The sequence below is a fragment of the Anomaloglossus baeobatrachus genome, chromosome 5 (genome assembly GCF_048569485.1).
Source record: "Anomaloglossus baeobatrachus isolate aAnoBae1 chromosome 5, aAnoBae1.hap1, whole genome shotgun sequence".
Taxonomy (NCBI): Eukaryota; Metazoa; Chordata; class Amphibia; order Anura; family Aromobatidae; genus Anomaloglossus; species Anomaloglossus baeobatrachus.
In genome coordinates, this window is record NC_134357.1 from 189,898,150 (window position 1) to 189,913,689 (window position 15,540).

Consider the following 15,540-nt stretch of genomic DNA (forward strand, 5'->3'; position numbering starts at 1 on the left):
TGCGTTTTTGAGCTTAAAAAAAAATGGACATGTCAATTCTTTCCTGCGTTTTTCTGTGTTTTCCCCCCCATGCAATGCATTGGAAAACTGCAGAAAAACGCAGAGATCAAAAACGCAGCAAAACGCAGCCAAAAACGCACCAAATTGCGGTAAAAACGCATGCGGTTTTTGCCACTTTTTTTGCCGCGGGTGCATTTTTGTGCGTTTTTAGCGGCCAAAAACGCACAAACGCAGCGTCAAAAAAACGCAGTGTGTGAACTTAGCCTAACTAATCCAACATGTAAATACAAACTGCATATGCACGGCTTCCTCCTCCTACCTCTCAGTGCTGGCATCAGTAAAAGTAAATCTGAACTGAATTTGCACTGCTGCCCCCACCCATATTCCCTCCCACCTCTCAGAAGTGATAGTGTATGCATTGGGAGGTGGGCAGGGAGAGCAGTGAATATGCAAATTGTATTTAGATGCACTTGACTAGTGTGCAGGAGACACTGCATTCTACTGAGCTTACAACAAGATAACAGGATAAGGTAAAATAATAAAACTTACTGATCCTGAAAGATAACAATAGTATTGTACTACAAAATCACTTGACAGATTGCCTTTAATGTTTTGTGGGGCTACTTATTAAAATGCAAATATACTAGTGGTGACACACAGCAAATAAATAATAACAGCTGAGGGTTTCCCAACATCTGGAGCCATTACATTTGACTTTGGTCCAGATGCGACACAGGTGATGCTGGTACAGCTGAGTGTATCAGATGGTTATACAGTTGTATCAGAAATATGGGTTAGCTGATGTAGTAAACCTAGCAGATGAATGCAGCAAAACAGCAGTATTGAAGATTTGAATGTAGCAGAGTTGAGCTGCAGAGCTGAAGTAGAGGACATTTAGATGCAGAAAAGCTGAACAGCGGTATGACAATGAAGACTTGGATGTAATAAAGATGAGAAGCAGAGCTTAAATTGTGATGGCTTGGATGTAGCAGAGATGGAGTATTGGACACGGACCTAGCAGAGTTGCAGTAGTGAACACTGATGTAATGTAGGATGTAGTAACAAGAATGGCACCTACTTGAATACTCAGGCGACATCCTGCCACATGTTTCAGGTAAAATGACTGAGCAGAATGATGTCATGGGAGAATGTGGGGTTAGCAAAGGAAGGAAGAAGGATAGGTGAGTAACATAGCTTAGTATAAGCTTAGAAATGTTCTAATCAAATCTAAATTTACAAAGTAAAAACTTCTGATATCTAAATTACATCCTGACCTGAACAGCTCATACAAACCCATAATATATACTCAGCAAGACAGCAGGGGTAAAGAAAATGGAGGAAAGTGGAGTTGCTTAAATCATTTCATGATAAGTTGCAATGAAATTGTAGTACTTCGCCTTTAATACAGATTTTTGGGGGAGTTACATGTCACACCACCAGCGAGAAAGTACTTGGTGTGAACATGATTGATAGGGGATGTCATACAGTTATGAGGAGGTGATTTTGTAAGAGAAGGTCTTATTTCTAGTTTGTTGGCTTGAGTTTATTCTCCCTGCCTTAATTTCTTTAACAGAAATTATTTAGCTATTGTAAGTCGTGTACAGGGTGGGCTCCCCAGTATACAGCAAAGCCACACACCAGGAAAAGGACTCTAGGCAGTTGGTTGATAAATGATTGGTTTACTTTACCAAAACAAAAAAACATGCAGAAAACAAAATGAACAGACCAATATATTCACAAGGCCAAAAGCCTACACCCCTATGCTGCACCACTCGTAATGGAGATTTACACCGCCTTCTCACCAACCTTTGCCTAACCAAGGGGTTGTCTAAACAGTCGCCTAATACCTGGTAATCCCTCTGGGTAGCAGGAGTAATTGTGTGTGTGTGAACACGCCCTACCAGTGGTGCAGCATAAGAGCTTACAACTTATCTACCTAAACATAAACAAAAATCCTCTAACCCCCCTGAATACCCTTGTTTGCTGAAGCCTCACAGATAAGGCAGATGGTAAAAGTGGTAAGGCAAACCACACAGCTCAGCAACACAGTCCTGGAAATCTTCTAAAGCAACAGTCAATGCAAACAGGTGGCGCTGTCCCTTTAAGGTTTTAACTGTAACTGGCAAACTGACAAAGCAGAGCCTGCAAGTCCCACTTTGTATATAGTCGGCCTAAGCAGAACAGATATGTGTTTTGGTACCAAAACAAAGTGTTGCGTGCACGCAGTCCTGGGCCCAGCCTACCGTACCCATCCGTGTACTGTGGTGTCCAGCTGTTATAAATGGAGACTTTAAGATCCCTCTCACGGTGATCAGTATAGCCAGCAACTGAAGAATGGTGATCTCTGGCACAGGATGCTGCTCACAGGCGTTATGGTCCTCCTCACCAAACTCTAAGGCTATGTGCGCACGTAGCGTAATTACATGCAGTTAAGCTGCACTTTGTAGTGCAGCGTAACTGCATGAGTCCTGCGTCCCCTGCATAATCTATGGAGATTATGCAGGAGCCGTGCGCACGTGGCGTATTAGAGCGCAGCGCTTCGGCTGCTGCCCGAAGCGCGCGTTCTAAGAAGTGACATGTCACTTCTTCCGTGCGCTTTGCCGGCAGCTCCTGCTCTGTCTATGGCAGGAGCTGCAGGCAGAGCGCATGGAATCGCCTTTTTTTTTTCTCTACGGACATTTTCTGCAGCGATTTGAAGCGCACGTGTGCTCTTCAGATCGCTGCAGAAATTTCTGCAGTGACTGTACGCAACGTGCGCACATAGCCTAATACAAGTCTTCTCACAATCCACCAAAGTATTTCTGCGGCGGCTTCTTTCTGTTATGCACACCATTCGTTTTCCCTTCAGATCACATACAGGACCTCCTCCGGTCTCTCAGTCCACAGCCGAAAACAGATAGCTGTTGCTATAGTAACTAAACAGTCAAAGGCAGATGCAAAACAGCGGCCCCTTGTGGCCGGTCAGCAACAATGCATACAATGGACATTAAGTAAGCATTTTGCATTCACAGTGAATAAAGGTCATTAACCCCTTCATGACCATGGACGGATATATCCGTCATGGAGCGTGTCCCGTTAAGCCCCGCCCCTTGCCGCAGGCAGGCGGCGGTCGGCACACATATCAGCTGTTTTCAACAGCTGACATGTGTGCCTGCATGTTGCGAGTGGAATCGCTTCCACTCGCAACATTTAACCCCTTAAATCTCGCTACCAAAGTCTGGCAGTGAGATCTATATGCGCGCGGCCATGATTTTTACTTACCGCCGCCCCCCACCGGAAGTCACGTGCGTGATCACGTGACTTTCGTTGGTTGCCATCGTAGCACAGGGTCATGTGATGACGCCTGCAGCTATGACGTTTCACTTTCGTTTTCCCTCGGCCGGGAGCAGGGAGAAACAGGAAGTGACTGAATGTGCTGTTTACAGCTGTATAGCTGTGATCAGCAGATAGATAATAGCGATCGGATTGCTGATCGCTATAGCCCCCCAGGGGGACTAGTAAAATTAAAAAAAAATTAAAAAAAAAGTTTAAAAAAAAAAACAAAAAAAAAACTAAAAGTTCAAATCACCCCTCTTTCCCCCCATTGAAAATTAAAGGGTTAAAAAATAAATAAATATACACATATTTGGTATCGCCGTGTTCAGAAATGCCCGATCTATCAAAATATAAAATCAATTAATCTGATCAGTAAACGTCGTAGTGGCAAAAAAATTCCAAACGCCAAAATTACGTTTTTTGGTCGCCGTAAGTTTTACGCAAAATGCAATAACAGGTGATCAAAACGTAGCATCTGCGCAAAAATGGTACCATTAGAAACGACAGCTCGAGACGCAAAAAATAAGCTGTCACTGAGCCATAGATCCAGAAAAATGAGAACGCTACGTGTTTCGGAAAATGGCGCAAAACGTGCGCCACTTTTATTGGACAAGTTTGTGAATTTTTTTAACCCCTTAGATACAAGTCAACCTATACATGTTTGCTGTCTACAAACTCGCACCGACCTCAGGCATCATACCCACACATCAGTTTTACTATATAGTGAACACCGTGAATAAAACATCCCAAAAACTATTGTGCCATCACACTTTTTTTGCAGTTTTTCCACACTTGGAATTTTTTTGCTGTTTTCCAGTACACCATATGGTAAAACATATGGCTTCATTTAAAAGTACAACTTGTCCCGCAAAAAACAAGCCCTCATATAGCAAGATTGACGGAAAAATAAAAAAGTTACGGCTCTCGGAAGAAGGGGAGCAAAAAACAAAAACGCAAAAACAGAAAGTGCCCCGGGGCTGAAGGGGTTAATACACTCTTACTCTATTACATATCAATAACAATGCATACAATGAACGGCAAATAAGCATCTTGCATTCACAGTGAATAACAGTCATCAATACACCCTCACCCTATCACACTATGACCAAAGCTAAATTGAAAAAAAAATTGGCTTCTATCAATAAACATGATAAATATGGACTCTGGTTTGGAGCCTCTATATGGCATGATTTCAGACAGCTGCATGATTCTGTGCATTAGTACTGTAATTTCCACTTGTAATGTCGAAGTTTGTAGAATAGCGGTATTACATGTCCATTATTTATTTCAAATTTTGGATATTTTTTGGGATAACAAAAACAGAAACTGGATAATTCAGTACAGAACCCAAAAGGTAGTCTTCACACCTTTTTTGTGCAGCCCCAAAAAATTGATAGCAACTGGATCATATCTGATGCATCTGTTCTTTAAGCACTTCAATTGCCCTGAACACTAGAGATGTTAAGAGACACCTCTAGTAAAAGCAGATTTTTCAGAATATAATCTGAATTACAATTTAGGGACAAAAGTCATTTATTGGTGATTCCTTTAGGTAAACAGGCTATAAAGCATACTAGAAAGGCTGGGGTTAGATGGCCATAGTTTTTGTGAGTTTTGTCTGTGTGACCAAGAGACAACACACTGTTGCAATAATAACTGATAAGCCTGTGCACACAAGCAATTTTTCACACACTGCTCCATTTGGCTGCACCATTATTCTGCCAGCTACCACCACTTTTTGTTGCCCTCTTGCCTTCTTATGGTTGAGGGCAGGCACCCTGATCGCTTGGCTTTATAAGGCCCAGAAATTCCTGATGACATCAATCTGGTGATAACAATGACGTGATTTTAGGCATGCAGGTCAAGAGAATAATGGAAACTTGGTGATTTATCCTATTCTTAGAGCAACTTTATTCTTTTCTTTTACATTAATATCAGCCAGATGAGAGGTGAAAAAGTGAGTGCTTCTTTGTCGATCATCCTATTGATGTACATTTAATATCTTGTAATTTGATTCAACCTTGTAATATGACTTAATCTGTCCTTTAGAAAACATTGCAATTGCTAGCATGAATATATCATTGAAAGTGATATCTGACTCCTCATACAGGAAGCTGCCATGTTTCTTTAGTTATTTTTCAGCTACACCCAACAACCTCACATCTGGTTTGTTAAGCTGCCAGAAACATTATTGGTATGTCATGGCATATTTTAAAGGCCAAAAACATGATGTCACACTAGGAGCACTGAAAAGGTCTGGGTAGGCTTTATAGGATTCTTTTCCAATACGGTTTTAGTGGAAGCTCCTGCTTGGTATGTATACAATGGTTAAAGAGTAATCGTGCATCAGGGCTGGCTGGCACATTTTAGCCTGGGGATCAATAATAAGACAGTGGCCCTCGAGTTGCGGCGGCCCACCTTTGGCCTGTTTATCTATGGCCGCTGCATTGAAGCAGCAGATGTAACAGGCTTTATGAACAGGCTGGTACATATATATGGGTACAGTACCGAGCTTACTGCAACAGAGTCAAGATGACTACATAGAACTGAAAGGAGCTTACTTCAGAGATAAGGGAGCAGAACAGAGCTTACTAAAGAGATATGGGAGCAAAACCGAGCTTACTACAAAGATAAGGGAGCAGAACCAAGCCTACTACAGAGATATGGGAGCAGAACCGAGCTTACTACAAAAATTTAGGAGCAGCTTATTACAAAGATAACGGAGCAGAACCGAGTTTACTACAGAGATTTGGGAGCAGAACCAAGCTTACTACAGAGATAAGGGAGCAGAATTGAGCTTACAACAGAGATATGGGAGTAGAACCAAGCTTACTACAGAGATTTGGGAGCAGGGCCGAGCTTACTACAAAGATAAGGAAGCAGAATCGAGCTTACAACAGAGATTTGGGAGTAGAACCAAGTTTACTACAGAGATTTGAGAGCAGAACCGAGCTTACTACAAAGATATGTGAGCAGAATTGAGCTTAGTACAGAGATATGAGAGCAGAACCGAGCTTACTACAGCGATAAGGGAGGAGAACCGAGCTTACCACAAAGATATGGGAGCAGAACCGAGCTTACTACATAGATACGGGATCAGAACCAAGCTTACTAGAGAGATATGGGAGCAGAACTGAGCTTAGTACAGGGATATAGGAGCAGAACTGAGCTTACTACAAAGATACGGGATCAGAACTGAGCTTACTACAGAGTTATGGGATCAATACCAAGCTTTCTACAGAGATATGGGATCACAACTGAGCTTACTACAGAAAAATGGGAGCAGAACCAAGCTTACTGAAGAGATAGGAGCAGAACCGAGCTTCGTACAGAGATTCTGGAACAAAACCGAGCTTAATATATCAATACAAGAACAAAATCATACTTACTAAGTCTATTACATAGAAACAGCAACCGAACCAAGCCTCCTACATAGATACGGGAACAGAACATGTTTACTTAATATACATAGTACCAGAACTAAGCGTACTGCTTAAATATGGTAACATAACTGAGCTTATTAAATAGATTTTTAAGCAAAATCACGCTTACTACATAGACATAATACCATAACCCAGCTAACTACATATATAACAATTACCTAGTGAGGCTCTTTTGAACACCATCTTTACAAAAAAAAAATACATTTTGGAAATTCTATTTTCACCCTCAAAAAATATTTTCAGATTTTATGTTCGGATACAGCCGTTTACATACTCTCTGTGCTGGTCACATAACTGTTCCATAAGCGTTTTCCATAGAGACAATCACCTACCAACCTCTTTCTCTTCTGAATAACCTAACTGAAACAATGAGAGAAGCAAAAGAGAATTTGCTTGGAAAGTGCTTCTCTATAAGTGTTACATATGGAGCGATGCTGTGACGAGAGAGTAAAAGCAGCCAAATCCTAATAGTTCATTAGGTCACAATGTTAAAAGTCAGTAAAATTCTACAAATGTTCCAGACACCTCTTTAGAGTTATCTTGTCATCTTGAGAAATGCTATTTGTCTGCGGATGTAGGGTCAATTTGCAGTAAATATTATTTAAAATCAGGTTAGTCAGCTTACTGGGAACGTGTTGGCTATAGAGAGAACATTTCAATTTTATTCTTCATTCTCTCACTTGCTTCCAGCCATAGCGGCAGTTTAGGAGCTGTTCTAGTCAGCGCTCTTTACAAAATGAGAATGCTGTAATGACTTGTCAGCACTTTGTGACATCTTGCTAGGAGCTCAAGCCTTTGGCTTGGCTTCATATGACGACCATCACGGCAGCAATACAGATCAACCCATCAGCAACCCGATACTGTGTCAGAGGGGGCCTGATGGGAGCCGATGAGTCCGTGCACTGGCCATCACACTAATTGTTGCTATAAGTGACTGACAATGGCTTACAAAACTTAAAGCGGGACTTTGTTAAATAAAAGATAAAAAATTGTGCCTAAGCACTAAAAGGCAGATAGTTGCTACCTACCTACCTGTTGTGCCCGGTGCCATTCTTTTCCAACATAGTGGTCAAAGACTGCTCCTGCCTGCAATTCAGCTGCTACTTTTGACGCAATGTCAAAAGAGTGGCAGCTTTTTTTCTTTCTGTTCTGTTAAGTGTGGGACTGCCTATATCATGCTGATTGACAGCCGGCTCCCCCAGTTAGGCAGTAGAGGGCTGGCCCGTCAATCAGCATGATATTGGCACTCCCTCACTGTTAACAAATAAGTTTTATTTTTAAAAATTCTGTGGAAGCATGGTTGAAAAGCAATGTCTGACTTTCATTTGTTCATTTTCATAGATTTTTTTATTTATTAAAATGGTCTCTCCAGGAAAGGAGAAACACTCTAGCGCCACCTATTGGAAGTAGCAATCCTAAAAGTCAAAATTGGCCTTTTAACAAGCCTTTTCATATGACCTAGGATATATGCCAGATCAGAATCCCAATTTGCAGACACGGTGTTTCGGGGTGATTGCTCCTCATCAGTGCAAAGTATGGGGGTGTCTGATCTGGCTGCATGAGAAGCTATGTGGGGACCACGGGGGAAGACTATTCTCCTTATGGAGACCTGACAAACCAGTCTGGCTATCAGTGGTAAGGGGACTTATAGCTACAATGCCCCTCTGGGAATTATTCAACTTGTCTCTCCAGGGAGGAAAGAGACAAACTCTAGCACCACCTATTGGAAGTAGCGATCCTAAAAGTCAAAATTGGCCTTTTAACAAGCCTTTTCATATGACCTAGGATATATGCCAGATCAGAATCCCAATTTGCAGACACGGTGTTTCGGGGTGATTGCCCATCGTCAGTGCAAAGTGTGGGTGTCTGATCTGGCTGCATGAGAAGCTATGTGGGGACCACGGGGGAAGACTATTCTCCTTATGGAGACCTGACAAACCAGTCTGGCTATCAGTGGTAAGGGGACTTATAGCTACAATGCCCCTCTGGGAATTATTCAACTTGTCTCTCCAGGGAGGAAAGAGACAAACTCTAGCACCACCTATTGGAAGTAGCGATCCTAAAAGTCAAAATTGGCCTTTTAACAAGCCTTTTCATATGACCTAGGATATATGCCAGATCAGAATCCCAATTTGCAGACACGGTGTTTCGGGGTGATTGCCCATCGTCAGTGCAAAGTGTGGGTATCTGATCTGGCTGTATGAGAAGCTATGTGGGGACCACGGGGGAACACTATTCTCCTTATGGAGACCTGACAAACCAGTCTGGCTGTCAGTGGTAAGGGGACTTATAGCTGCAATGCCCCTCTGGGATTTATTCAAATTGTCTTTCCAGGAAAGGAGACAAACTCTAGCGCCACCTATTGGAAGTAGCAATCCTAAAAGTCAAAATTATTATTAATTTTGTCAGATTCAAGTTATTTATGTGACCATTGTAGCTTTTTCATTAAACAAGGGGTACCAACAGTTTTGACTACGTGTGTACACACAGACATACTGTACACACATACTGGGGGTGCTTTTACTTATGATGATTGGGGACACTTCTCACTTGCCTCACTTTCCCCCTGGGTCAGCCCGCCCCTGTTGTGCATTCAAGTAACTTTTAACTCCTTTACCCTGGGCGATTTTTCGTGTTTCCGGGGTTTTTTTTTTTGCTCCCCTTCTTCCGGGAGCCGTAACTTTTTTATTTTTCCATCAATCTTGCCATATAAGAGCTTGATTTTTGCGGGACGAGCTGTTCTTTTAAATGAAACCATGAGTATTACCATGTAGTATACTGGAAAACAGCAAAAAAATTTCAAGTGAGGAAAACCTGCAAAAAAAAGTGTGATCGCACAATAGGTTTTGGGATATTTTACTCATCATATTCACTATATGATAAAACTGATGTGTTGGTGTGATGTCTCAGGTCGGTACGAGTTTGTAGACACCAAACATAGATAGATTTACTTTTATGTAAAGGGTTAAAAAAAATCACAAGTTTGTCCAAAAAAGGTGGCACTCTTTTAGCGCCGTTTTTCTAAACCCGTAGCGTTCTCATTTTTTGGGATCTAGGGCTCAGTGATGGCTTATTTTTTGCGTCTCATGCTGCCATTTTTAATTATAGTATTTTTGCACAGATGCTATGCTTTGATCGCCTGTTATTGCATTTTGCGGAAAACTTGCGGCAACCAAAAAACAAAATTTAGGTGTTTGGAAATTTTTTGACGCTACGCCGTTTACTGATCAGATTAATTGATTTTATACTTTGATCGATTGGGCGTTTCTGAACGCGGTGATACTAAATATGTGTATATTTTTTATTTTTTTAACCCTTTAATTTTCAATGGGCTGAATGGGGAGTGATTTGAACTTTTAGGGGTTTTTTTATTTTTTTTTTTCATTTTTAAAAATTTTTTTTTACCTATTTTTATTTTACTAAGTTCCCTAGGGGACTATAATGATCAGCAGTCTCATCGCTCTTCCATTTCTCCAGATCACAGCTACACAGCTGAGATCTGGAGAAAAGTGTCTTAAATCTCACACACTGCCCTCTGCCGGCAGTGAGAGAAAGTGACTCATGATAGCTACAGGAGTCATCACATGACCCAGTGCTACCATGGCAACAATCGGAAGTCACCTGATCACGTCTCATGACTTCCAATGGGGGTGGGTAAGTTATGCTAATGGTGTCGCGCTGATACATCTCGCTGTCAGGTTTTGGCAGCAAGATGTAATTGGTTAATAGGAGAGGGTGGAACATGATTCCACTTGCGCTTGGCAGGCACACATTTCAGCTGTTGAAATCAGCTGAGATGTGCGTCCGGCAGCAAACGGGGATTAACCTCACACGATCCAAGACGTACCCAGTACATCATGTGTCGTGAAGAGGTTAAGAATTAGCATTCCTCTGTGTGCTTAGGAGGAATAACACATGCACTGCATGCTCTAGCTTTAACTTGCAACTCACTCTGAGCTTGTGAGAGGAGAACACTTATTTTTTCCATACATAATATAGCACAAAGGGATAGATTACTGTTCTTCATTCCTTTTTTTGAGCACACAAAGACAAGCAACAGCAGCATTGTGGACATTACACAGCCATAGTGTTCATTGTAGATATTAATCCAGCATTGGAGTGTGGTAAAAAAACATTCTAGACCGCTTAGCAGCACAAATATTTTGTGTCTTCCTCTACCTGTTTCCTCACTCTGCTCATCACTTTCTCTTTGTTCTCCCGCTCCATAGAAAATAATATGCTGTGTCACATGTCCTCACATTGAGCTGTTAGTTCATTGCTGAATTGACCTGTTCTTTTACATGTAAAGGTTTCAGAAAGGCCATGGTAATTAGTTAAACATCCCTCTGGTAACCATGCTTCAATTCGCCATTAAGTAATAAATACCTGGAGAGAATACACTCTCCTAAGTAGAATACAAACCAATTGAAAAATGGAGAATTTTCATGTAAGTAATTCTTTATTTAACAATTATAGAATAAATAGAAAAATATACAAGACAATACAACACGGATAGGACAGAGAATGGACACAATGCCCTTGCTTAGCCTATAAAAATATACCGTATTTTTCGGACTATAAGACGCACCGGACTATAAAAGACGCACCCTGGTTTTAGAGGAGGAAAATAGGAAAATAAAATTTTAAGCAAAAAATGTGGTCATGACACACTGTTATGGGGCGAGGATCTGCTGCCTACACTGTTATGGGGGTAATGTCCCCAAATTCCCTACTAAGGTGCCGAATCCTGGTAATGATCCTCCTGCTTTGTATATACAGTATATGTCCCTCATCCTGCTATATACCGTCATCCTGCCATATGGCCGCATCCTGCTATATACTGGCATATGGCCGCATCCTGCTATATAACCCATCATGGCATATGCCCCCATCCTGCTCATATGACCCCATCCTGCTCATATGACCCCATCCTGCTGATATGCCCCCATCCTGCTCATATGACCCCATCCTGCTCATATGACCCCATCCTGCTCATATGACCCCATCCTGCTCATATGACCCCATCCTGCTGATATGACCCCATCCTGCTGATATGACCCCATCCTGCTCATATGAACCCATCCTGCTGATATGACCCCATCCTGCTGATATGACCCCATCTTGCTCATATGACCCCATCCTGCTCATATGACCCCATCCTGCTCATATGACCCCATCCTGCTCATATACCCCCATCCTGCTCATATGACCCCATCCTGCTGATATGACCCCATCCTGCTGATATGACCCCATCCTGCTGATATGCCCCCATCCTGCTGATATGCTCCCATCCTTCTCATATGACCCCATCCTGATGATATGACCCCATCTTGCTCATATGACCCCATCCTGCTCATATGACTCCATCCTGCTGATATGACCCCATCCTGCTGATATGACCCCCATCCTGCTCATATGACCCCATCCTGCTCATATGACCCCATCCTGCTGATATGCCCCCATCCTGTTCATAAGACCCCATCCTGCTCATATGACCACATCCTGCTGATATGACCCCATCCTGCTGATATGACCCCATCCTGCTCATATGACCCCATCCTGCTCATATGACCCCATCCTGCTCATATTATACCCCCATCCTGGTGTATGGCCGCATCTTGTGGCACATAAAAAAAATAAACATTCATACTCACCTCACTCCCTGCAGCATCGCTCGTCCTCCCGTCTGTGTCAGCGGCAGCACCGCTGAGAGGAGCCGTCCCCGTTACCTTGCTGCATCGCGATCATCTCCCGTGTCTGTGCCGGGCCGGCGGCTGCGTGTGGACACGTGCGCACAGCGATGACGTCATCGCTGTGCGCGCCGCTAGTCTCCACCCAGCCGACGGCACAGACACAGGAGATGATCGCGATGCAGCAGGGTAACGGGGACGGCTCCACTCAGCGGCAGCGCCGCTGACAGATGGGAGAACGAGCGATGCTGCAGGGGAACGGTGAGTACTGTATACTGATTCACTGCTCCCCGCGCTGATGATGATGCACGTGGGGCAGTGAATATAGCCGCACATGATCACTTCAGGCCGTAGTTGCCAGGGGTGATCATGCGGGCCAGCTGTTTATCCCCTGCCCATCATCCGGCCCACCTGCCAGTGCCTGCTTCAGTGCTGAGGGATGATGGGCGGGGGATGTGCGTGCATATTAAATGAGCGGGTCCACGTGGTCACGGCAGGCTGCTACAGCCTGCTCGTGCCCCCGATGACCCACTCCACTGCAGCACCCACATTCCCCGCAGCCACATTCAGACCATAAGACGCATCCCCCACTTTCCCCCAACATTTGGGGGAAAAAAAGTGCGTCTTATGGTCCGAAAAATACGGTAATCATTTATACACCGTGTGCAGAATTATTAGGCAAGTTGTATTTTAGAGGGTTTTTTTATTATTGATCAACAACTATGTTCTCAATCAATCCAAAGACTCAGAAATATCAAAGCCTAATATTTTTGGAAGTTGTTGTTGGAAGCCTTTTTTGTAGAATTGACTATCTTAGGAGTATATCTGTTTGTGCAGGTAACTATTACTGTGCAGAATTATTAGGCAACTTAATAAAAACCAAATATATTTCTCCATCTCACTTGTTTATTTTCACCAGGTAAACCAATATAACTGCACAAAATTTAGAAATAAATATTTCTGACATGCAAAAACAAAACCCCAAAAAATGAGTGACCAATATAGCCACCTTTCTTTATGATGACACTCAACAGCCTACCATCCATAGATTCTCAGTTGCTTGATCTGTTTACGATCAACATTGCGTGCAGCAGCCACCACAGCCTCCGAGACACTGTTCCGAGAGGTGAACTGTTTTCCCTCACTGTAGATCTCACATTTTATGAGGGACCACAGGTTCTCTATGGGTTCATATCAGGTGAACAAGGGGGCCATGTCATTATTTTTTCATCTTTTAGACCTTTACTGACCAGCCATGCTGTGGAGTAGTTGGATGCATATGATGGAGCATTGTCCTGCATAAAAATCATGTTTTTCTTGAATGATACCGACTTCTTCGTGTACCACTGCTTGAAGAAGTTGTCTTCCAGAAACTGGCAGAAGCTCTGGGAGTTGATCTTCACGCCATCCTCAACCCGAAAAGGTCCCACAAGTTCATCTTTGATGATACCAGCCCATACCAGTACCCCACCTCCACCTTGCTGGCGTCGGAGTGGAGTTCTCTGCCGTTTACTGATCCAGCCTCTGGCCCATCCAGGGTCACTCTCATTTCATCAGTCCATAAAACCTTTGAAAAAACAGTCTTAAGATATTTCTTGGCCCAGTCTTGATGTTTTATCTTATGTTTCTTGTTCAAAGGTGATCGTTTTTCAGCCTTCCTTACCTTGGCCATGTCCCTCAGTATGGCACACCTTGTGCTTTTTGAAACTCCAGTAACGTTGCAGCTCTGAAATATGGCCAAACTGGTGGCAAATGGCATCTTGGCAGCTTCACGCTTGATTTTCCTCAATTCATGGGCAGTTATTTTGCGCCTTTTTTGCCCAACACACTTCTTGCGACCCTGTTGGCTATTTGCCATGAAACGCTTGATTGTTCGGTGATCACGCTTCCAAAGTTTGGCAATTTCAAGACTGCTGCATCCCTCTGCAAGACATCTCACAATTTTGGACTTTTCAGAGCCTGTCAAATTTTTCTTCTGACCCATTTTGTCAAAGGAAAGGAAGTTGCCTAATAATTAAGCACACCCCTGCTCATTACAGAGATGCACATCACCTGATTTACTTAATTGGTAGTTGGCTCTTAGGCTTATACAGCCTTGGAGTAGGACAACATGTATAAAAAGTATTATGTATGTGATCAAAATACTCATTTGCTTAATAATTCTGCACACAGTGTATAGCACGGTAAAGACCTAAAGTGCAATGTAGTTGTAAAGTGTCAATGCATTGGTCTCAAACCAGATATCATCCCCATGAAAAAGCAATTCACAGTTATTAATATACAGGGTGATAAACTGGTGTATAAAAATTAGTGTAAACAAGCACTCATAATCGTAATATATCTGTGTACAAAATAACATGAAGTGAAATTTGCTAGTAAAGTGCCAATGCATTGAAAAGAATGGAAATCACCCATGTAACTACATCAATTCACATCTACTTATATACAGAGGTTTTCTATAGTTAATATATTTTAAAGTGTAGCATCATTTTCATACAACAGCATTTTACATGGTCTCGCATGCTGCTAAGAGAATTATGCTTTTGACATTTTAATCTATACATTTCTAGTTGAAAAATGTTTGTTTTACTATATTGTTAGCATCCAGTCTAATGTCTCCCTCAAGAAGTGTTCACGGACAATGGCGTAACTAGATCCCTATAGGCCAAAGGACAAAATTTGGATCTGCTCCCCTCCCCCCTAAAAACTTAACACAAATACAATATACATGAGTGATAAAAAAAAAACACTGCAATGAAATAATTTTGTCAGTAATATGTGTAAATAATACAGTTTTATAGTTACCGAATAACAAATATTATCCCCTTACTGTTAATGAACAAAACCAACTATTCCAAAACCAAGACACCAATAATACCACATGCAAGAAACAAATAATGCCGTTATAGCATCACCATAGATTGGTATCACTTAGTGTCTAAATATTATCACCATTCTGTGATGGATCGAAACTGACTATACCAAAACCAATATACCAATAATAGCGCATCCAAAGGACAAATCCTGCCATACCATCATCACGTCTGTAAAGAGCTGTGGAATTAATAGTGCTATATAAGTGAGTCAAATAA

General features: G+C 42.3%; 1 protein-coding gene across 2 annotated transcripts in view; it reads left to right on the forward strand.

Moving 5' to 3' along the window:
• ZCCHC24 (zinc finger CCHC-type containing 24) overlaps positions 1-15,540 on the forward strand; it is a 315,644-nt gene that overhangs the window by 283,187 nt on the left and 16,917 nt on the right. The gene's annotated exons all lie outside the window — the stretch shown is intronic.